This window comes from Passer domesticus, chromosome 7, assembly GCF_036417665.1.
Source record: "Passer domesticus isolate bPasDom1 chromosome 7, bPasDom1.hap1, whole genome shotgun sequence".
In the NCBI taxonomy this organism is placed as follows: domain Eukaryota; kingdom Metazoa; phylum Chordata; class Aves; order Passeriformes; family Passeridae; genus Passer; species Passer domesticus.
Window position 1 is genome coordinate 1,155,581 of NC_087480.1, and position 22,842 is coordinate 1,178,422.

Below are 22,842 nucleotides of genomic sequence, written 5' to 3' on the forward strand. Positions count from 1 at the left end.
AGAGCTTCTCTCTGCTCACGAATGCAGAGGGTTAAGGGTAGCCACGGGTGAGTGTTGTGGTCACTGATGCATGTTTTTAAGTGGCAGGACACAGGGAAGAATCTTGGTTTAAGTGTAATAAAAGTGAGGTCCCGATTTGTTAATGAGGAGCATTGTCTGCTGCAGACACTAATTTCACTACAGGGTGCAGTCTTCAAACTTTTCATTCTAATTAGAATGCATTTCCATATTCTTTATCAATTTCTCCCCTTATTGAAATCTTCTCAAATGACCTTTTTTTCTTCACTTATGACTCATCCCAAGATTTTTATTTTTCCCAAAACAATCATTCAGATGCAACTGCATTTTTCCAGTAAACACGTTGAAAAACAAATGACCTTGCCAGCTCATGCCTACACAGTGGGAGAAGGGCATTAGCAGTGCAGAGGCAGCTACTAATAATACATGGGAAAATTAAGTATGGGAGAAGACTGTCTTCTTCTAATTCCTCCAGCATTTAATTTCCAAATGCCCTGCAGTAGAATGTGTCTCGAGCAGGAGCTTAATGGCTACCAAAGAGTTCCAGCAGTGGGAAAACAAGTCCTGACAGAACAAGGGGCGTTTTATGCACATAGGAAAATAGGTTATCTGCTAAGGAGGCTTTAAAAAAAATTATTATTTATTTCCTTCAGCCCTCCACAGCTGTGTCCGGTTCCAATTTTTCTAATAAAGTAAATTATTAACTCAAGTTGACGAATTGGTTGGTGTTGGTAATAGGCTTTCAAAATGATTAGTGATATATACTCATTACCCAAATTAAAAAGCCATATTAAAAATAAGGAGAGGAAATGTAGCAGCATTATCAAAGTAATAATTTCTATTTAGTGCATATCTTTCCTGAACTTTGGCAAATGTTGAATTATGCAAGACAAACACTAATCTGAAAGCATTCTAATTAATGATGGTATTTCTTTGCTATCAAATTAAACCCAACACAGTCACAGTGCATCTGACTTAAATGTTATCACAAATTCTTCACACTTTGAGGAAGATTGTTGATGTGTTTGAAAATATTACACCTAAACACAAGTTAGCAGGCTTGAGCCATGGCTCTTCCCTTGCCTTAGGATAATTATTAATGAGAAAGACCTATGTAACTCAAAGTTCACCCAAGATAATAATGATGGTAATAATGCTAATAATTATAATAGTGGTAATATAGCAATAATAATGGTAGTAATTAGAATAATGAATTATAATAAAAGTAATTTTATAAATTATTTGCTTTATTTATTATTATTACTATTATTATTATTAAAAATCCCCAGAGATGAGTATCTTGATATCAATTAATCACAGGGTTTGTAATCCAGGGTTTGCCATAGTTTTTCACTAACAGTATCAAACAGTTGTTTTCCCTTTAAAGATGCTTTATAGATGAAAACATATTTACAAAACTTCTTTCAGAATAAAAACAATAATCAGGCAGGTAATTAAGCACAGCGTAAGTGCTGAGCTTTTGAATTGAAGACCTGTCCAGGCTGCAACATCATTTTTACTTTGTTATTATATGCAGAAAGCTAATAAAAATATAATTTTGAAAAAAAAAAATTACATTAGTGATTTGCCAGAGTGAATGTAGATGTCAAAAATGCTAATGCAGAGAAGCTGTCAGGAGTTTAAATAGATTTTTCACTGACTTGCTGTTCTTAATTATAGCTCAGCACCCTGTACAGGTTAAAAAAATGCTGGGTTCCTTCGAAACAAACTATGAGCTCCTTGCCATCTCATCAAATTCTCCTTCTCTTTCTTTCAAATGGATCAATCAGATGCCAACACATAACATTTTTCACTTACATCTTTTCTTAAGCTTCCTTATCCACTGCAATTATATTTTTACCCAAACCTATCCTGAAGGGGATAGAAGAGATTTCATGGAAGAAGCATAATTGGCAATTGAGCTTGCTCTTTTCGTGGGCTTCTTTTATGAGAAAAGATAACGTTTTGTGTGGTAGAAAGTCAGCACTTAAATTAGGGGGTATGCTGGCTACTTAGTTAAATAATCTAGAATAATCAGGTCAGGAGGGAATAGCACACAGCTTTGGCTGAATGTTTTGTATTAATTTTTCAGATAATGTAATTCCACGTACTAACCAAGCATTCAGGAGCGCATCAGAAAAGCGCCTGGAAGCGGAGGATTGACAAGCTGCTAATCCAATCCTCTGACAGTCACAGGGCGCCGTGTAAAAGAGATCCTTTGTTCTTTAAGAGCTGATTGAGTTCCATTAGTATCCATATTCAGAGCCCTGGGCACAATATTAATGCTAATACCGTTGTTACGGAGATGGGAAGCCGTTAGGAGCGAACAATAATCAGCTCGCGGTATCATTGGACATATTCATGCAGCTTGTACTGGGGTGAGATCCGACAGCTCCAGACCTTCCTAAGGAGAAAAGCAAAATCCAATTAACATCTTCCCTGTAAACCTCCTCGCTACTTTCACTGCAGATGACCTTGGGCAGCTGTGTTGCAATTTTGCCAAACCCAATTATGTCTTTAATTCAGCGGCGGTGTTGGGTTTTGCCCAAACAGAAGGCCTGGCTCTGCAGCCCCCTCACGCTGGGCAAGACTTGCTCACAGAAGTTCCCTCAGCAGCCTTGGCGTGCTCTGAGCTGAGCTGTGGCACAAAGGGATTTCGGGACTCACGTTTGGGGCGGAGTTTTCTCACCAGTTGGGTTTGTTGGTTGGATGTCCAAACCAACTGGTGAGGAAAGTCCTTTCCTCTCCCACCTCCTGCCCAAGTCCCTGCTCTTGGATCACAGAATGGTTTGGGTTGGAAGGGACCTCAAAGATCACCTTGCTCCAACCCCAGCCGTGGCAGGGATGTATCCTGGTGTGGCTTTCCTGGGAAAGGTGGATGGTGAGCCCTGGCCCGTGGTCAATCATACTGTGCTGGTGAAGGGTGTGGGGAGAGCAGCAGGTGCTCCAGGTGCCTCACGGAGCCCTCTGCTCCAGCCCAGTTCCCTGGACCCAAGGGTAGCCCAGCCTGTGCTCAAAGGAAAATCTGCTCCTTTAGAAAATATGTTCCTTGAAATCAGTTTGGATCGAACCTAGAAAAACTCTAATTATAAGCAAAATTTAGCCTGATGGGACAAAAAAAGGAAGTATTTTAATCTGGGGCAGGATAGGAATTTACCTGCATTCATTGCCCAAGGTAGGTGAGGAAGCAAATGTGGGAGAACACACAAAGAATTTATTTTTTATGTATTTTACTGCACTGTCCGCTCAATATTTTTCATTAAGCTGGGAAACAAGGATGAGTTTCCACAGCCTGCTCTCCACATCTCTGCTCCTCTGACAAGCAGCCTGCAATGAGACTGGCAGACACTGCCTGCCAGTGCCCTCCTCCTGGTAACCTCATGGCTCAGGGCTTCCACGGGAACATCATCCACCAGGTCTGCTCCTAATCACCACAGCAGCATTCCGAAGGGAGGGAGGATCTTGGTGGAAAGAAGTGCATCCATTCCCAGGCAGCATGGACAGCCTCTGGACACAAAGCTTTTCCTCCTCGTGGCTGCGCAATCCACGGGGACAGAGGTAAAAGGCTTGTTACTGGCTGTGCAAATGCCACGGAGATGTTCAACATGAATTGTAAGTTGTCTTCAACTTGAATCTTTGTTGCAGCTGCTGTCAACACCACAAGTGAAGATCCCAAAATATAAAGCATTTTGAACTCTTTCTTTTCATTTCCTTTCCATTATACCAGGATGATACTGCCTTATCTCAAAGACACACTTGCATACTTGCACTCTATAATGGAGAAACAGCACTACATACAGGTCCCTAAAAGTAAACAGCAAACTCTGTAAATGTTGCATATAATTAGGAAGATTCTTCTGGATTTATTATTTTTTTCCCCCAAAGCTGTTACTGCTTGATATGGCTGTCATCTGTGTCACTTCTGTGGAAAGATTTTCTGTGTTAGGAAGGGAAAATCAGAACAGCAAGCTAGTAACTTGTTACAACAGGGAGATTTAAGGTAGAAAAGAATGAAGCAGAGCTGCTGACAGCACTGTGGTGGCTGTACCTCCTCCTTAAGTGGAGCAGGTCAGGATCACCCTTTGTTTTAGAGGGTCTCTTTGGGAAGAACCAGCACAAACCTCACACCTGAGGGACACAAACATCCTTCAGACTGCAAAGAGCTGCTTCCTGTAAATATCCCCAGCCCAAGACTGACAAATCAAATTCAGTCTCAGCTTCATAATTCTGATTTAATTTCCTAGTGTATTAATTTTCACCATTTGATTTCACTGATCTGCTGAGTCCATTTCAGTTGTGGCCTTTATTTGATTGCTTAATTGGCTTAGCAAAGCCTGGGTGCATCAGCTCTGCAGCGGGCTGGCTTGGCTTCTGTGTGTGCCTGCTTCTTCTTTCTTGGAGGATCTCTAAAACATAAACAGAACTATTTCACTTTAAATGGTGGTCAAGCCAGGAAATCCCAGGGCAGGGATAATCCCAGTTATATGAGGGCAGTCTCTAGATTGGTTTGAGCTTACCTCGTTCAGCTCTGGCACTGCCTGAACGTTGGCACGTGTCCTTGAGCACACGTGGCCAGTTGGAGACCAGTGTCCAGGCTGGGGCAGGAGCTCTCATCATGGGGTTTGCTGCTGGTAGGAGCAGAGTCGGGAGCAGCAATCCCTTGTGCAGAGGCAGTGCCACCTTCCCCTGCCACCAGCACACCTGAGCGAGCCCAGCCTGGCTGCCGCTGGGGTTTCCAGCACGCTGATGCAATGCACTGGCATTTCTGAGTTTGCTTCATTTGCATTTAAACAATCAAGTGTTTTAATTAAAATGCATCGATGAATCATCCACTAGAAGCCCTATCTCCCATGTTATTTATTTTTTATATTAAACCTTCCATTTGATGGATAAGCACTGCCATTGGTCATTTCTGCTGAAATGATCCCATCAGCAGTGAAATATTTGACAAATCTGATGTTAAATTTTTCATCTCTAGCTTTCAGCACTTGTGGTCCATTGAGATAAATAGTACAGCTCACACTTTTGATCTATTCTTTGAAGCTCTCTGGGACCAGCTCTCTGTTAAAGAGGGAGAGGCACAGGTCAAGGGATGTTTTGAGGTGCAAGCAGTGCTCTCCTGATGGCTCTCAGACATGGCCCAGCACATTCCAGTGACGAGAGCGTCCTCTCCTTCTTCACTGTGTTCCCGCTGTGACAACTCTCTCTTCTTTCTCTGTAGCGACAGAATTTGGGGGTTTGGCACTGATTTGATAAAACAGAAGTAATGTGGACTTTCTCCTAAGTGACACCCATTTTCTTTATGCTTTTTCTTTTTTAATTATTATTTTTTCGCTGTGGTATCTGCAGTCATCACGGGGATCCTCCTCCTACTGGAACACACCACTTTGCAGTGTGGCACTGCACATTTAACTCCAAGGAATGTAATTTGTCCTAAGAACTGCATCCTACAGAGAATAAAGCAGAAAACACACTCTGCTGGTAGCTTCTCTCAGAGGATTACTGTAAAACTAAGCTAATAACAATGCAACATTCCTTCAAAAACTGAAATCTTGCTCACATGCTAAGAAGCTGTAAGAGTAACAGCATCATCTGGTGGCTTCTGCCACAAAGAATGGATTAATTGATTTTTTTTTTTGTTCTACTTTCATTTAAATTCCTCATCTCTCAGGTGAGGCCAGGTCCTGAAGGAATGTGTGAGAGGAGAAACAGACGGAAAATGATAAAAATGAGAGAACGTAATAATGAAATCCTCAGCTATACTGAAACATTAAACTGCATCTGATATCTCAGATCTTTTTAAAAGGATTTTTTAAAGAACATTGAAAAACACCATCCTCATTGAAGTCAAGCTTCATTTACAGCAATGCCAGATGGGTTGGGATTTTGGAAGCATACATTAAGAGCAGGAATGATGCTGCTAAAGGCCTTGAACCTTAGATAAGGATTGGTGTAAACCTCCACGAAATCTTAAAGACAATTCCTTTTCATCATTTCTTTTGTAAGTGCCAAATCAAACCCTTCCAACTCCTCCTTCACCTTCCTTTTGGAATTTTTCTTACTGATCCTCCTAACACTGGGAGAGGTGCTGTGTGAAAATGAGAGGAACGTGCATTAGTTTGTGAAGGGTTTCCACCGTGCAGAAGGGTGTTGTGATTATGAACAAGCCAATCCACCAAAGCTCACAGCTGTGGCTGGTGCAGTGCCAGAGGCTGAACCAGCCTGCCTGAGCTGTGGAACCTCCTCAGCCTCAAGGGGCTGGAGCACCCCCAGAAATGCTCCTTAAGAAGTTCCCCACGATCCAGATAAAGCACCAGGGCCATACTAGCCCAAAGAACCCAAAGACTTCAGGATTAGTTGTTGCAAAAGCTTATTAACAAGGCAATAACACAAAAATTATTCCTTCTGGCTTTATTGGTGTGCAGTGTCTGTTTTACATTCATATAGTTTCTGTCCTATCCTTGGCAGTTGTCTTCTTTGTTGTATTCTTACAAAGAGAGAAATATCAAAACATTAATTTAAGCTGTCACAATGCAAAGGGCTGACAGTCATATAAAGAATTATCATTGTGGCAGAGAATGGAGACAAGTTAGTGAAGGAAAATTAAAGTGACTAGCTAAACAGAACCAAACTTCTTGAAAAATCCAGGATATTGCCATGACAATTCAAATAGCTCCAACTTTTTCTTTTTGTGTTTTTCAGCTCTTTCCTACACAGACTATTATCAATCTGATGGGGAAAAGAAAGAAAAAGAGATCACTTCATATGTACTCTAGTTTTATGAAATATGTATTTCAAAAGAGAAGATTCATCCTGTACCAGTTTGTGAATAAGATAAATTGCAACTAACATCAATCTTTGTAATTTTCCATAATTGTAGAAGTCAGACTGACCAAGATTACAGCCTGTCTAATCCTTCTTGCCAATGCATATAATATAGCAATGTTTCTTTGTCCTATCCAGGTCTCTTAAGGAAAACAAAAATGATTCCTTTTCACCAAACAATAAGGTTCATGCAGGTGGTGGCTCGGGGTATCAAATTGCCTAAGAATAATTTTAATTAGTTTACAAATAAGAAGAGACTGGTTAAAAGAAGAAAATGACCACTTCACTCTTGTGTTCTGCTGCTCAGCTGAAGCTGTTGGGACATTTTTCTCTGTCTCTGAAGGCAGCAGGAGAGCCTCAAGGTGCACGTCCATGCCCAGCACGCCAGACCCCTGCACTCTACTTTGCCTTCTCGGGGAAAGAAAATCAATGGGATCTTTTCCATAGGACAACTTTTCAGCGGGGAGAACAACACTTCTGTGCTCTGGCCCCTCCCCATGGGCTGCCCTCCTGATGAGAGCAGGATGGTAAGGATTCAGTGCAAGGAATTGGTGAAACATCCCAGACTCCACCCAAACGCCTTCTCCTTCCAGCAATGGTGTCTGCAGCGTGGATTGAGGCACTCAGCAGTGCCCTGGCTAGCAGATCAGATTACTAATGAAGCAGGAGTCCACAAGATTGCTTCGCACAGCCCAAATTCATAATTAATTCCCATACACACAAGCAATCACGGAGTTCTCCCAGCCAGCACATCAAAACCCGAGCACAACACCAAAGGCTGAGCAAATCACTCTTCCCAAGGTGGATGAATGAGGCTTACATGACTAAAGCCAGCAGGACAGAGGCACGGAACTCCCTGTGGATGTAAGGACATAAGATCCTTTCCCTCATCATCCTTACCTGTCCTTAATGCTGTAATCCTGGAATTAGGCGGGCAGGCTGCTGGGGAGCTCACAGCAGGCTGTGTGTGTTTGCAGCAGCAGCAGCCACTCAATTCAGCCAGTGCCAAGCCCAAGGTGCCAGCACTGCCTGCCAGAGCAGCCTGGCCAAGGGCTGCTGTGTCCCTGCAGGGCTGGACCCTCTGCACGCTGAAAACACACCTAAAACACTGCGGAAAAAACCCAAAAAACAAACTAGGGAAGGACAGCAATCACTGTAATTCTCCAAATAAATCAGATGTACATTATGAGTTGGGAAAGCAGACAAGAAAACACTTAGAAACGTAATAAATGTGAATAGCTGCAGTTACACAAAATGTCGCTTCATACCTCTAATTGTATCAATTATTTTTTACGATTGTGATCTCAAAGATTTAAGTTTTGCTAAGAAGATGTATTTGCAAGTTACTTTGATTACTGTGAATAGTGGGAATGTATTTAAAAGCTTCTGCATATTCACTTTGGCCTTCTGATCCCCCTTTGCAGCATCCTGAATCAGCTGGCAGAACATTAGGCACTTTAGACACTTCTACTTGAAGCATTCAGACAATCCTGGAATTATTTGGGCTACTCAAATGGAGAGCCTTTGTCCAAGCTGTCTTTTCACTGATCCCAGGGTTCTTATGACTGATTTTGCTTCTCACATTCTTCTCTCTCTTTCATTTTTTAATCAGATATGTTTTACTGTGAGGAAGAATTTGACCATTTTCTATTGTATTACAAGAAATAATCCTACTACACCAAGCATTCAAGGTAATTTCATTTCTGCAATAGAAGGTATAATTGAAGAACCATATTTTCAATGTAAGATACTGTCTAAAACTAGGCCCTAGCATGAACCCTGGTCAACTACATACAATCCTCTTTAATATGGCCTTTGATAACATTCATTTAACACTCTAGTGCAAAGCCCTCAAAAGGACATTGAATGAAATTAAGTTTCCAAAAGAAGCATAATAGAAACAGAAGTCTCTTTCTCAGAATTAATGCCAATCTTAAAATCTCCACTGCTTTGAAACAGCACATTAATCCACAATGGAAGTGTTTACATAGCATTTCAAACTATAAACAGGATTAGCAAAGACCTTTCCAAGGACAAGATATATTCAGTTGGATTTTAAGAATGAAAGGAAATTTGGAGGGCTAAAATTAGACTGGGGGAATCCTATGCAAAACATATTTGGCCTTGGTCTTCAAATAACCTATGTAGAGCCAGTGCACTCCCCTGAAGGAGTGTTTGCTGCTTTCCCCAGGAAAGGCTCCGGCTTTTACAAGACACAGAGATTCTGGATCCAGAAAGGAACACACAAAAAGCTTCTGCAGGGCACAGAACAAAAGGCTGCCAAAAGAGAAGTGCCTTGACTGCACCTCCATGAGGACCCTGGTCCCAGCTGGAGAGGAAATTTCTCCTGGAGACTTTGGTGCTTTCCATATTTCCCAGACTCTGCACTGCACTGGTGTGTGACTCTGAGCCCCACACACAGTGCCAGCAGCTCTCCTCACAGCTCAGGCACACAGAACAATCCTTTCCCACCCCAGAACCAAGGACAAGCTGCAGCTTCAGCCCAAAAAGTGCAAACAGCAGGGGATGGAGGAGAGCAACCTGGGAGGGTGGGACTGCATCACCTGAGCTGGAATTGGACAATGAACCCAATGTGGAAATGGACCAAAACTGGTAAAAAGGTGAAAATTTGTGACCCATTGTCCATCTTGGGCAGAGCCATGGCCAGGCTCCTACACTGCCCTAGGTGTGTCCTGTGAGGCCTTTTAATAAATCCATATTTTATTAATTAAGTCTGTCCAGCCTCTGCTCCAGGCAGCCTCTTTAGGCATCACCTTCATCACCACACACGATTGTGTGCAGGGTGTGCCTTCAGAAGGCTCATCCTCAGCTGGGCTGAGCTGGGCTGGGCTGGGCTGAGCTGGGCTGGGCTGGGCTGGGCTGGGCTGGGCTGGGCTGGGCTGGGCTGGACTGGGCTGGGCTGGGCTGGGCTGGGCTGGGCTGGGCTGGGCTGAGCTGGGCTGGGCTGGGCTGAGCTGGACTGGGCTGGGCTGGGCTGGGCTGGGCTGGGCTGGGCTGAGCTGATCTGGGCTGATCTGGACTGGGCTGGGCTGGGCTGAGCTGGGCTGGGCTGGGCTGAGCTGGACTGGGCTGGGCTGGGCTGGGCTGGGCTGGGCTGGGCTGGGCTGAGCTGATCTGGGCTGATCTGGACTGGGCTGGGCTGGGCTGAGCTGGGCTGGGCTGGGCTGGGCTGGGCTGAGCTGATCTGGGCTGATCTGGACTGGGCTGGGCTGGGCTGGGCTGGGCTGGGCTGAGCTGGGCTGGGCTGGGCTGGGCTGGGCTGAGCTGATCTGGGCTGATCTGGACTGGGCTGGGCTGAGCTGGGCTGGACTGGGCTGAGCTGGGCTGGGCTGGGCTGCTGCTCCCCAGCTCTGGAGCCTGCCCAGCCTCCCCATCCTGCTCCTCTTTTAACCTGCACATCTGCACTCCCAGCTCAGCACCCGCACAGGGGAACCCTCTTTCCAAAGTGAATTTAGAGTGAGATGAACAGGAATTGTTTTGGGAGCAAAGATCAAACCTCTGTGAAGCTTTAAAACCTGTTCTTTGCAGACTTTTTGATTGCTCCAGGGTGTTTATGCCCACATGTATGTACTTCTGCAGCAAGAAAGTGCAGCAAAAATGATTAAACACATGAGGGAAGAGGCTTCCATCTAAAAAGTGATTAAAAAGACTAGCATTGTTTAGTTTACAAAACACAAGAGTAAAAGATGATATAACAGAAGCAGAGAGAAGGGGCTATTTATTCTGTTTTCTCTGAAGCACAAATATGCATGGAAAGGTGAAGGGAAAATGCTGAAAACATTCGTGCAGTGTATAATCAACCCTGCAACTCATTGCTGCAGGATATTAGGCAAATTTTTCAGAAATACTTCCAAATGTGTTTGATGTGACAAATAATGTGACTTAGTTCCTGAGGTGAAGGAAAAGCAACAGCAAACCATCTCCCCAAAGTGGAAGGACACTTAGTCCCTGTCCTTGTGCTGGAGATGGAATTCTTGTCTCCAGAGGGATGGCATTATTTATTTATCAAGTGCATGATATGGAAGCGCTGGTTTCCTTCAAGCAGGGGGGTCTGTGGCAGGCAATTAAAAGGGTCAGCAAACGCAGCTTTGTGAAGCCATTGCTTCCAGATTTCCCCCCAAATACAAGAGTTAGGAATGCTGAAGTGGCTCAGGCTTAGTGACTTTGTTCTCAGCTGGTTATTCTCCCCAAAGACTGTGAACAACACCTAGGTAGCAGTCAAGGCTGAGAATGAAAATGGAATTAAACAAATTCACGTCCTTGGAAAATTCTTGTTTCTACACACTCACAGACGCCCAGCAAACATTTTCTCTGTGGATCCCACCTATTTTGGGTACACCAGGGAAACTGTTGTGTCTCCAATGTTACTGCAAGTCAGCAGAGAGTGGAGCTGGAATTTCAGTGGGAGCAGCCAGGAGGGTGCTGTGGTGCTGCTGGGTTGGGGAAGGTGCTGCCACAGACAGAATTAGTACCTGCTTAAAATGTACACGGAGAACAAACTGTCTTTAAAAAAAAAAAAAAGTAAAATGCTACTTCTGGCTTATGAATAGTTTCCTTGCAACTGTCAGGCCATCTGCTTGGAGAGGGGTCTGTGCAGTCATGAAAGGGATCTTAAAATATACTCTCCTCATAAACATCTTTTGTTTGGAAAATCCACATGCATCACATAATGCAGCAAATGGCAGCACAGGCTGAAGTGAAGCATTTTTAAATGCCGAGGATGCAGCCTTGGATACAGCTCCCCCTGCCCCCTCCCCTCTGCTCCTGAGCTCTCTTTACATGCACCCTCAGCCACATTCTGCACAGCCCCAGACTGGCAGCACCCACCTGCTGGGGAACATGCTACCAGAACTTCCTCAGTACATCCAAAATGCCAAACTGCTTGTGGGCAGAGCAGAAACAGGCTCCTGCAAAGCAGCTCCCAGAGATTACATCATTCTCACAGCCAGTTTTCTGCCTACACTGCACCATTTTCTGTGGGGGGGTGTGTGTGGAAAAAAAAGCCCAGCATACGTTGTGTGCGCACCATCAAAAAGGCCAAATCAGGGGTGTGCAAGCACATCTAATCCCAGCATTTCCTAACTTCCACCAGCTCAGGTTTCCAGAACTGCTTGGTACATGAATATATACAATACATACATATGCACACAAACATTTATTTGGTTTGCACGCTTAGAATATGAAATTGTGTGTATGAGAAGGGTGTTGTGCTCTCCTTACACTTTTTTTCTGTTTATTTTCATCATTCTTTGGTCAATTTTTGTTTATCCACTTTTTGTTATTCTAATATAAGTTCAAATATACAAAATGCTAATTTTCTTTTACATAAAAATGTAATAAAACTTTCTGGCTTTCTTTATAAACAAATTTCAGCAGGAAGGTTGATGGGATGCTGTATACCAAGTAAAGAAGAAATACTGTTTAATTATCTTCCATATAAAATCCAATAAAACGTTCTGGCTTTTCTTATTTTTCTGTACTGGGGATTAACATCAGTGTCTTTGTGATGAGAAATCTGCATTCATGGCTCCTCTATTTAGATTTAAATAGGAATTATAGTTCTTGGCAGAAAGGGATCTGTCAAATATCACAGCATTTGTGGCAGGTGGTCACTGCATTGCTTAGTACAGACACTGCCTGCTTAACCATAGCCTGAAGTAAACATCAAAAGTCAATTATTCTCTTTGTAAATATTTTATTTATATTTTGGAGGCTAACAAACATCTTTTCAGTGCTTGGCTGAGGCCTTCCTCCACGGATCATAATCCTACTGAACCTGCTCTGGGGTGCCTGGGAACGTGCTCAGCACTGCAGGGATACCAGCACAGCCACCAGTGAATATTGGGTTTCACAGCCCCATTCTCTGCCTGGAAACCCTTAATGACTTGGCTGGGTTGGAGTGGACAGAGCTGAAACTTGTCACGGTTGTTACCCAGAGCAGCTGCCAATTAGCACGACAACCATGTATTATTTTGCCTTTCCTCAGTTAAAATGTATTTTGAATATAAATAATGAAAAAGAAAAAAGAAAGAAACCCAGTTCTATTCCTTGGGTTTAACACTTTGGGGGTGGGAAGCAGGAGCTCTGGATTAATGGCCAGACAGGCGTGTGCAGAGCAGCCCGGCCGTGGAAACCTGGATGCACTCTGAGTAGCAAATACAGAACAGGAGCTGACCTCTGAGGGTCAGATGCCTTGAAGAAATGTCTTGTTGCAGGGTGAATCTGCTAAAACAACATGACAGTACCTGGCAAGTTATGCATACATGGCAGAATCCCTCCCCAAAGCACCATGGTGTGGAAAACGTCTGGAGATGCTGCTGCACGTTTTGGATCCTTATCTGAACTCTGCCTGAACTCTTTGGGCCATTAACTAATCAGATCATCTCATTTAAACAATGTTATAAAAATAATCAACTACTTCTGCCTACGTAAATACAGTTTGAATATATTTACCTTCAAGAAGCAGGGTTTTCCTGGGCATTTACTCCTGGCATTGGGGGAACAGAAGGAGCACAAAATGTTAAGGAGGAGCAGAATTCTCTGAGATGGGGCTGTGGGTAATTTTCCCTGCAAGCCTGTTTGGTGGCAAGTTAATTGACTCCCCCATTACCCAAACTGCAATGTACTAAAGCACTGGGTGCTCGTTTTCCTGCACTATTTGCCTGGCAAAGGCCATCTGTTCTACCCCATCCATCCACAGGCACAGCCTCTATTGTTGAAACAGGATTCACACACGTGGATCAAGGCAAGCATGTGCCTCTAACTGTTTTGATCCCTAGAACATGGATTTTTCATTTTCTTTGTTTCTTTGTGCTCACCCAGTAATAATACTTGTCATCTGAGAATTCATATTGATCTTGTCATTGCCTTAAAATTGGATGACAATTACTATCTTTGTCAAAATTCGATCTGATGAAATGGCTCCAATTAGGAAGGAAAAAGAAGGAATCCATCACAGCAGGGAACATTGCATTTGGCTTTAGAGCAGGGAAGCTTCTCTTAAAGGAAAACTGAGAAGAAAATGGGAACAAGCACGACAGAGATGAGGATGCCAGTCTGAAAATCCACAGAAATTAGGTATACATATGAAATGAACAGCCATTTAATTTTTGCAGTCCATATCTGTCTGCAGATCTGAGCTGAAGCTCCCCTGACAATAAATGCCAGTAAATGTTGTTTTCCTTTTGTGATCTGGTCAGACACACAGTGGCAGTTGGCACCAGGCTTCCTGCATTTTCAAATCCAGTTCTGATTACCAGTATAATTATAATACATTATCAGGAATAGATTTGCTGAAGTTCATAAAATGACAACAGCATAAATTACATCATGTTTCCAGATACTGATCTCACCTTGAAAATAAACATAAAGAGGTAGGGAAAGAGCTGAAAACAAAAGAGCAAGTGCACTTCCATTGCTACTGATATTGGCACTAAAGCAAACAACTTATCCCTGCTAATCACAAACAAAATTGTGCTAATTACAGATTTTTTTGTTTACAAATCAGCCCTAAAAATTAGTGTGTGCATTTGTGTGTGTGTGTAGGGGTTGGGCAATATTTTTCTAAAACAAAGAGGATTGTTTCATATTGAGCTGATGTTTTATCTGACCAAAAAAGCCCTGCCAGTGTTTTGTTTCTGAGCAGGACTGAAGGGTCAGTTCACCTGTAATTCTGGCCAGGCCTTACCTGGGAGCTGGGAGATGGATGCTGGTGTTTGGCTCTCCCTGAAGGACTGGAAACCTCCACCTACCCCAAAAACTATCTCAGCTCAAGGCCATTCTTGCATGGATTTCACTGAATCAGGCCAGTGAATCTTCACAAATAATCATGGTTTGGATCTGTACAGCCACATGAGCTTCTGAACAGGGGGCTGCACAGCTTTACCTCCCTGGAAAATCACACCTCCTTAACTTCATGGAGAGCTCCTCAAGACTCAGAGGGAAGCCCAGCAGGCTTCAGCAGGTGCTGATTTCTGAGCTGGAGCTGTGGGCTCGGTGTGATGCACAGAGGAGTCACCACAGCTCACCAGCAGCAGCTCTGCTGGAGGAAGGTGGGCGAGCTGCTGCTCCTCCAGCAAGCTGGGCAGACAGCATGTCCCTTCCCCAAACCTTTCTCCCCCTGCCTGGTTTCATTAGCTAAGCATGCTTACTGACTCTGACCTACATTTGAAACAGTTCCAGAACGCAACAGAACTGTGGTGCTGGGGAATTTGATATTTGCTAAAAATTTTAATCCAACCCATTAAAAAATGTTGTGTGTTAACTGAGCAAACACAGCCATCAGAAAAGTCTACAAACCCCAAGCAATTGTCCTGGATTGTTTACAACACACTGCTATTAATGAGCATCTGGGATGAGTATGGGATCTCGTGCTATGGATCTCATGATCTGTACAATAATGGCTGATTTTAATTGACTTTTGCTTCATATAGCAAATCCCAATTGGAGAAGTTCCAGGATGCTGCTAGTGAAGAACTGTGGGCGGGTGCATGTTTTGAAGTGATGGTAAACATTGTGACATATACTGTGTGTGCCACATATTCTCGCATGCACATTTTGACTTTTGTTGCCTTGGCTTTCACACAGCATTTCGAACATAGACATCCCTATTTGCCAGTTTGAGTGGAAATCTGTTAATATGTGAACACTGCTCGCCAGCACGCCCCACCAGGCCTGGCTCTCAGCTCCTCTCTCCCCTGTCCCACGGACACCAGCCCCGTGCTCTGGTGGCACCTGTGCCACCAGGCTGGCAGAGCTGGGCAGCTCAGGGTGCTGGGAGCCCTGGGAAGGTGGAGCTCAGCTCAGGAGGAGCCTCTGATTTCCCATGTAAGTCACAGCACTGAGGAGGCCTCGCTCTTCTGCTGCTGTGAGTTCTATTTTCCTTTCAGGAGATGCTGAATGCCAAATTTGGTCAAGCTGTTTTAGCACTTGGAGTACTGTGGGTGTTAAAATACCTCTAAAGGTCTGGGAGTGTGAGCCAGATTACCTGTATGATGTATTTTAATGATCAGCCAACCCTTCTGCTTGAGCTGAAATTTGTCCTGAATCCACAACAGCTCTTTGGGAACCTGAACTCAGCCAAGATTTGCAGAGGTGTTTTAATCTGACACATTAAATTGTCCCCTGCTACATATCCCATCCTGCCTGGCTGCAGTATCGTGGCCAATATTAGACTAACAATTCGGGTTTAGGCTCTTTCTACAAAAACATTTGCATCACACAGAGCAGAGCTGTGAGGTATTTACAGGCACTGGAGCTCTGTGTCCTCTCCCTGGCAATGAGGTGCCCTGAGCACAGGGAGGGTGCTCTGCTGCTGCCCACTTCCCCAGAGGTGTGACACCTCTGCAGCAGCTCCTCCACTTTAGCCTGGAAAGATATATTTTTTTGGAAAAGGAAGGAAAAAAAATTAATAAGGTTAAAAAAAATAGATATATTTTTCTCACTGCAGCAGAACCTCTTCTCCCAGAGCCCACCTGGCTGTTGGACAAGACTCCTGCAAGAGAGATTTGCATGCGTGAGGAAAGCAGCATGAGGTAGCTGCTGGAACCTTCTCTGCTGCCCACGATGAAATAAATGCTGGTGAAGGGATGGAAGGGATGTTTCTGCAGGGTCATCCTGCCACATGGCCAGTTCCAGAGCTACCCAGCACCTGCCTGGCCAGGAGCCTTCTCTGTGCTGCAGGAAACCATCTGTGACGGCAGCTAACCCGGGAAGGGAGCAGCATTCCCAACCCAGCACCTCTGGGAGTGCTCCCCTCCAGCACAGCTGCCATCATCATCATCATCATCATCACCATTACCATCATCATCATCATCACCATCCCCAGCAGCAGCAGCAGCAGCAGCAGCTCTGCAGGTGGGAAGGCAGTGCTGCCCAGCCCCAGGGGATGCTGCTCTCCCCTGGCCCCCCATCCCCATGCCCTGAACCCCCCTGTGCTTGCCTGCCCCAGGAATTGCCACAGGGGTGGTGGGAGAGCCATGGATCCTTCTGAGCACGTTGTCTAAACCCCTCTTTCAGCCTTTAACATATCTCCTGGCAGAAAGTGCCCATTGTTTTCACTGATCTCTGCTGCTTCTGGGTTTATTTTCCTCCCTCTGTCCTCAAGCCTCTATCTCGTGTCCCTTTCTCTGCCAAACTATTCATTTGCTGCTGAACAATTGTGTGTTTGTGTTTCAGGGAGTTTCCTGTTTTGTGCATCTATTTGCCACACATTTTTTTCTCTGCAGATTTTCCCTTATTGTGCAGTGGCATGTGGCTATCTGCTAATGCCAATATTACTCCCTGAGAATTCTTTTTCCTTGCATCATCAAGGATTTAAGTGGAAAGCCTTCAGCACAGTGCAAATTTCACTCCTGAGAAAATCCATCTTTTGAGGTAGCTGATTTTAATTAAAGAATACTCTCTCTCCCTCTCTCTCTCTCTCTCCCTCTCTCTCTGGATTATACTTTAATTTCAGTTTCTATCACAACATTAGATACTTCTTAGATAAAATGTATTTTTGTCTCTTTTCATCAGTGATTATCTGGAGTTCTTAAACACTTGGGGTCAGCAGCTGGTCCCCAGTTGATGTAGTTCAGGAATAATTCTATTCAAAGGAATTAATTCTGAACAAAATTTGTTTTAAGTTCAAAATCAGGCAAAATGTTCATAATATTTTGCCCTTATTGCATACATGAGAGTGAAACTCTCAGAAATATCAGTAATAGCAATCGTGGTAATAAACAATAATCTTGAAGTGTGTAACACCTTCCACCTGAGCATTTCAGACATGAACGCTTTAAGCTGCTGTCATATGAAGAAATGTCATTATCCTAATTTTACACAAGGGGAAAAGAGGTGACAGGAAGTTAAGAAAGCAGCTGAAAATCTCGTAACAAGAACTGAACCTCCACCTCCTGATCTCCTGTTTCTAACACCCTAAGCACAGAGGGAATCTGTTCCCAGGGGATATCAAATTGAGGTCTTGAAAGTTAATAGTTATGGAAGAATCAACACTATTCAAACACAAGTGCAGTTTGAGTTTCTGCCTCCATCATTTTGCCAAATTAAGACTGAAATATTATCGGTATCATAACTTAAATTGTTTATGCATGATAAATTTGCACAGTTAAACGATTTCCAGACTTCTCACAGAAATGGCTGAATATAATCCCAGGCAGGGAGAGCCTTGCTGCAGATTTAGAGCTCTGCAAAGGAGGCTGGAGTGAAAGCCTGCCACTTGTCAAGCCAAAGTCACAACTTCCTGCGATGGCAGAAGTGGGATTTTGGCCAAGGTGCCCATGAGCACGAGGACTCCTCCTCTCCAGTCAGAGCTTGTGCATGTGGAGCACTCGGGGATGGGTGTGCTGTGCATATGTCCATGTATGTGTGACAGAATGCAGGCAGATGCATGGAAACCCACACAGAAATGATGGGATGAGAGAGTTCAAGCTGGCAGGATGGGGCTGTTCTATTTTCTGTGTGCTGAACGACTCGCAGCAAGTTGTTAAGTCACTGCACCAGCCGCTGCAGGCTCTCCCCCCTTCCCTTTGTCTGCTTTTTCCTGTTTTAATGCCCCCTCCAGCCTATGCACCATGCAGATATGGATCTCTGCTTAGTCATGCATTTCTGTGCTGAGCAGAATTAAAGGAAAAATATCTATGTAGGATAAGGGTAGGAATAAAATGTGCTTTGGCAAAATGCTTTAAACTGCCTTTCTGCCAGTAAGCCATTAATTTGTGCTTCTTTGTTTTCTCCAAGCTCAGAATAATTCCCATCTGCCTTGACTCACTATCTAGCTCAGAAAGGAAGAGGTCCTTTTTTGAGCATGGATGAAATAGGAAACTTTATGTATAAATGAAGAATGGAGCTTGGAATTCTGGTGTTTCTACCACTGGGGCCTAAAATAACTTGAGGTCCTGCTCTTTTAATTAATTTCATTCTGATGAGCCTGCCTCTCCTGTTCTTGTGTTTTTTCCAAGCTTTTGTGTTCCTGGCCTGCCTGCAATACATATGAATTCCCCTTCCCTCTTCCTGCTGAAGCTGAAGACGCAATCACATCTTTGAACCATCTGGTTTTTAATTTATTATTCTCCCCCACTGCACTGATGGGCTCTCTCGTTTTCCTGTCAGGGTAACAACTTGGCTCCTGTTTATCTAAGATATGTTAACATGCTGTTCCTCTTCTGGGCACTGGTTCAGTCTATTGGATTTCCTGAAATTAAACACTGGGGAGTTTTTAATATTATTTTCTTCATCAGACCAGGGAATACCCCCTACCTTTACAGGCTCTCTTCCTCCTTTTGTTGTTCCAGTGAACATTTTATGACTCTTGCTAAATTGAGGCTAATATCTTATTTTTCTGTCCTCTCCACATCATTCCCAGGGTGATTCACTGGAGCCTGCCTGGGCACGTCCCTGTGAGAGGAACCTGCTGAGGAACCCACCCTGTGAGGCCAGGGAGCACCAGGACTGCCCCAGGGAGGCACAGGAACCCTGCAGAGCTCCTGGTGTGTCCCCACGGGGCAGGACATGGGATTTGGGAAACTCCTTCCCTGTGCTGGCTCACTCACCCACAAAAGGAGCAGAGGGGCCCCGAGAGTGGCAGGGGCAGCTCCTGTCCCTGCCAGGGGGGACAGGGAGCTGGGCATCCCAGGGCGGGCTGGGAAGCTCCAGGTAACCACAGGATGGAGAATAATGTGGATTTATATTTGTTACTTTACTTTTCTCTAGTACCTCCCAAGAGCCTTCTGAGGCATTCCATTCTTTAATAAGCTGAAAGTGCTCCAAGATTTTTCTAATGAAAATGATATAGGAGCACACAGTGTTATTATTAAAACCTCTCCCTTTTTCTCTAGGAACTGCTAAAATACATTTACAGTTTATATCCTTTTTGGTGAGCATTAAGGTTTCTAATTTAAAATAATAAAGCCTGGTTTGCTCACTTTCTTTCCCTTCTATTTCAAAAATATAAAAATCTGACAGTTTTCTAACTATTCTTATTTTGCCGAGTGATTTTTGGATTTCAATAAAAGTAACACTGTGCTTACAACACTTTGTGAGATAAGCAAAGAGATTTTTTTTTTTTTTTACAGCACAATTATGGAAATTTCAAAGAATCTTATAAATATCCTGCTATTTGCATATATGAGATAAGCATATTTTAGTAATGGTTGTGACAGGCTAGCAAGGGAAACGAGTGGGACAGGCACACAGCAAAGAGATGCAAACATGAGGGGGTGTCTGTGCACTGCTCCAGTGCAAGCCGGGCTGGGTGGGCTCAGGGGAACACCTGCAGCTCCTGAGACAGGAGCTGTGCCTCAGTTTCCCTCTGCGGGTGCAGGATCAGCACTATTTCCTTGTGCCAGTTTGCTCAGCCCAGAGGGTGAGAGAGGAGTGAATTCTCCAGCCCTGAGCCCTGTGTGCCCGTGCAGGGTTCCTGTGCCTCCCTGGGGCAGTCCTGGTGCCCCCTGGCCTCACAGGGTGGGTTCCTCAGCAGGTTCCTCACCCAGGGACGTGTCCAGGCAGGCTCCAGTGCGTCACCCTGGGAATGATGTGGAGAGGACAGAGAAATAAGACATTAGCCTCAATTCAGCGAGGTGCAAACACAGGGAAGGTCTGCCAGGCCCTGGGGGCAGCGGGCTGGGCAGCTCAGGGCTGGGGACATGGGGACACCTGTGCCCTGTGCTGCCACTGCTGGGGACAGGAGCTCTCCCAGGCAGTCACCACTGCCAAAAGGCCAGCACAGCCCCCAGAGCTCTGAGAAAGCAGCTGAGGCCCTCAGCACAAGCCCACCCTTCCATGAGAGCCCCTGAGAGCGGAGCCAGAGCTGCTTTTGGGACTGAACTCTGCTTTTCTTCTGTTGCGTGCCCTGGTATTTGTACGTTGGAAATGGCTCTGCTGGTGATGCCTCAGAGCTGCTGGGAAGCTCCTAGAATTTGTGTGGCAATTTTCTCAGTCCTTTGTAGAAAAGGGAGAGTCCACATCAAAATGCAGTGGCATTCCAGCTGCATAAATAGTGCAAATTGCTGTCAAACAAAAAGGCAATTTAGCAAAAAGAAGCCCCAAACAAACAACCCCCTCCACAGACACTTCTGTGTCCCCATTAGAAGTGCAGGTTTCCATTCTGTAGATCTCCCAGCCATCTGCTTGGCCCTTGAAAGAGTCCTTGAGAACCAAAAAATGAAAACCACTTACTTTCTGAAAACTAATCTTGGCTTCCCGGTGCCTGGCTTTCAGGGGAGTTCCACTCCAGCCTTGATTTCTGTAAGTGCAGATACTCACTCTGTCCTGAACAATTAGATGCCTTTGAGGGTGTTGAAAGCTAGACATGAAAAACCAAATCAATCTGGAGTCTTGTTTGACAACTGACACTACTTCTAATGCAAAAAAAAAAAAAGAAAAAAAAAATCCAACCACCAAATAAAATAATAAAATAACACCCAGAAAGCTCAAAACTTAAAAGAAAATCTACCAAATGGACCCTTGACTCTTTAGGTTTCAAACCATACATTTTTTCTATCAAATTTTCTTTAGCTTGCCTAGAAAAAAATAAATTACAGAGGTACAGATCCATCTTTTGTTTCCCCTGCTGAGGCAGGTGACCTTCCCAAAGCCCCTTGGCTTGTGCAGCACAGCCAGGGAGTTCACTTAGGGGTGGGAATGGATTTCTTTTGGTCCCTGGTGTCTGCAAATCCTTCTTCACCAAAAATTTGGGAAGAGATGGGCTGACAACCCTACAGATTCTCTGGGGCCCACTGGCTCAGCCTCTGGGCAGGAGAGGAGTGACGGCATGAGGAGCTGCAGCTGGAGCTGCCCAAACCGCTGCAGTTCTGCAATAATTTGTTCCCAAGCTCCACAGAAGCCTGTCCTGCACACAGGAAGGATTACAAACCCTGCCTCCCAAGCAGCTGATGCTCACAGGAGAAACAGAAGCACAAGGCAGTTGTGCCTCGTCAGCTGATGATCCTTGACTCCGGCGCTCTGTGTTTTTGGTGCCCAGCAGAAAGAGGTCACAGGTGAAGCTGTGCAGTGCCAGGTGTCTTTGCTGCAGCCACCCGTGGGCTGTGGAATGGGGGCTGGGGGCTCGGGGTCACTCCTGCCCGCTGTCACCAGCCCTGGCAGTGCCACCAGCCCCAGCGTGGGCCTGATTAGAGGGTCCCAGCTGGTTTTACCTCTGCCCTCTGCCCTCTGCCCAGCTTTGTCTGCAGCGAGCAGGGGGCTTTTCAGCTCATCACCCAGGCCACTTCAGAGCCAGCTCCCAGGCATGGAGCAGAGTGCAATCCTCATCTCCTATTGTCCCATTGATTGTTTGGGCTCTGGAAGAGTCTTCCTTTTTGAAGAGCTTCTTCTTTTCTTTATTTTTTTAATCTTCCCCCCCACCCTTTTCTTCTCATTTTCAACTGGCACCAGGAGGGCAGAACAGAAGAGGCTGCTCAAAGATTTTTAGCTTGCTTTCTCTCAAGAGATCCTAGCTCATGGCAGAACAAACAAGTTCCCGACAGGAAAAAGCCCCTCCACCATAACAAGGCAGCTCTCCCTGCTCAGCTGCTTGCACGGGCTGGGAGGGCAGGAGATGGAGACTGAGGGAGGATGTGATCCAGAGGAATGCAGGTGGGAGGAAGGGATTTAGCATGATGGTGATGGCTGTGTGATTGGAGGTGACAGGAACAATAGTGCATGGCTGTGTCTACACTGCCTGCCAGACACACGCTGGCCTCTCAGGAAAGGGGAACACACTACTTTTAAATTGAAGTGGATGGGGCTGCGAAAGGGAGGGAAGAGGAAAGGAAATAAAACATAAGGGCTTTCAAACTGCTGGGCTTTCCTTCCAGCCACAGCAGAGCACGAGTGGCTCTGGGAAAGTGGGGCTGATGCAGCTCTAAGCCATCCCTGAACATGTCCAGCTGTGGATGATGGGGGGCTTGGACACCTCACAGGAGAGAGCTCCAGCCCAGCCCACGCTGCTCCCAGCTCCCACCAAACTGCACCAAACTGCCT

At 44.9% G+C, this 22,842-nt stretch overlaps 1 long non-coding RNA gene across 8 annotated transcripts in view; it reads right to left on the reverse strand.

Moving 5' to 3' along the window:
* Positions 1-237: 237 nt before the first annotated feature.
* The window catches only part of LOC135304227 (uncharacterized), a 31,815-nt gene continuing 9,210 nt past the window's right edge, over positions 238-22,842 (reverse strand). Inside the window, exons 4-6 of one of the 8 annotated variants that reach the window (XR_010365638.1) lie at positions 21,040-21,166; positions 7,744-7,951; positions 2,438-6,747 (exon numbers count right to left, since the gene is read on the reverse strand). This is a non-coding gene — a long non-coding RNA (uncharacterized LOC135304227). The other 7 variants (XR_010365639.1, XR_010365640.1, XR_010365641.1 and 4 more) reach the window with 7 other exon arrangements.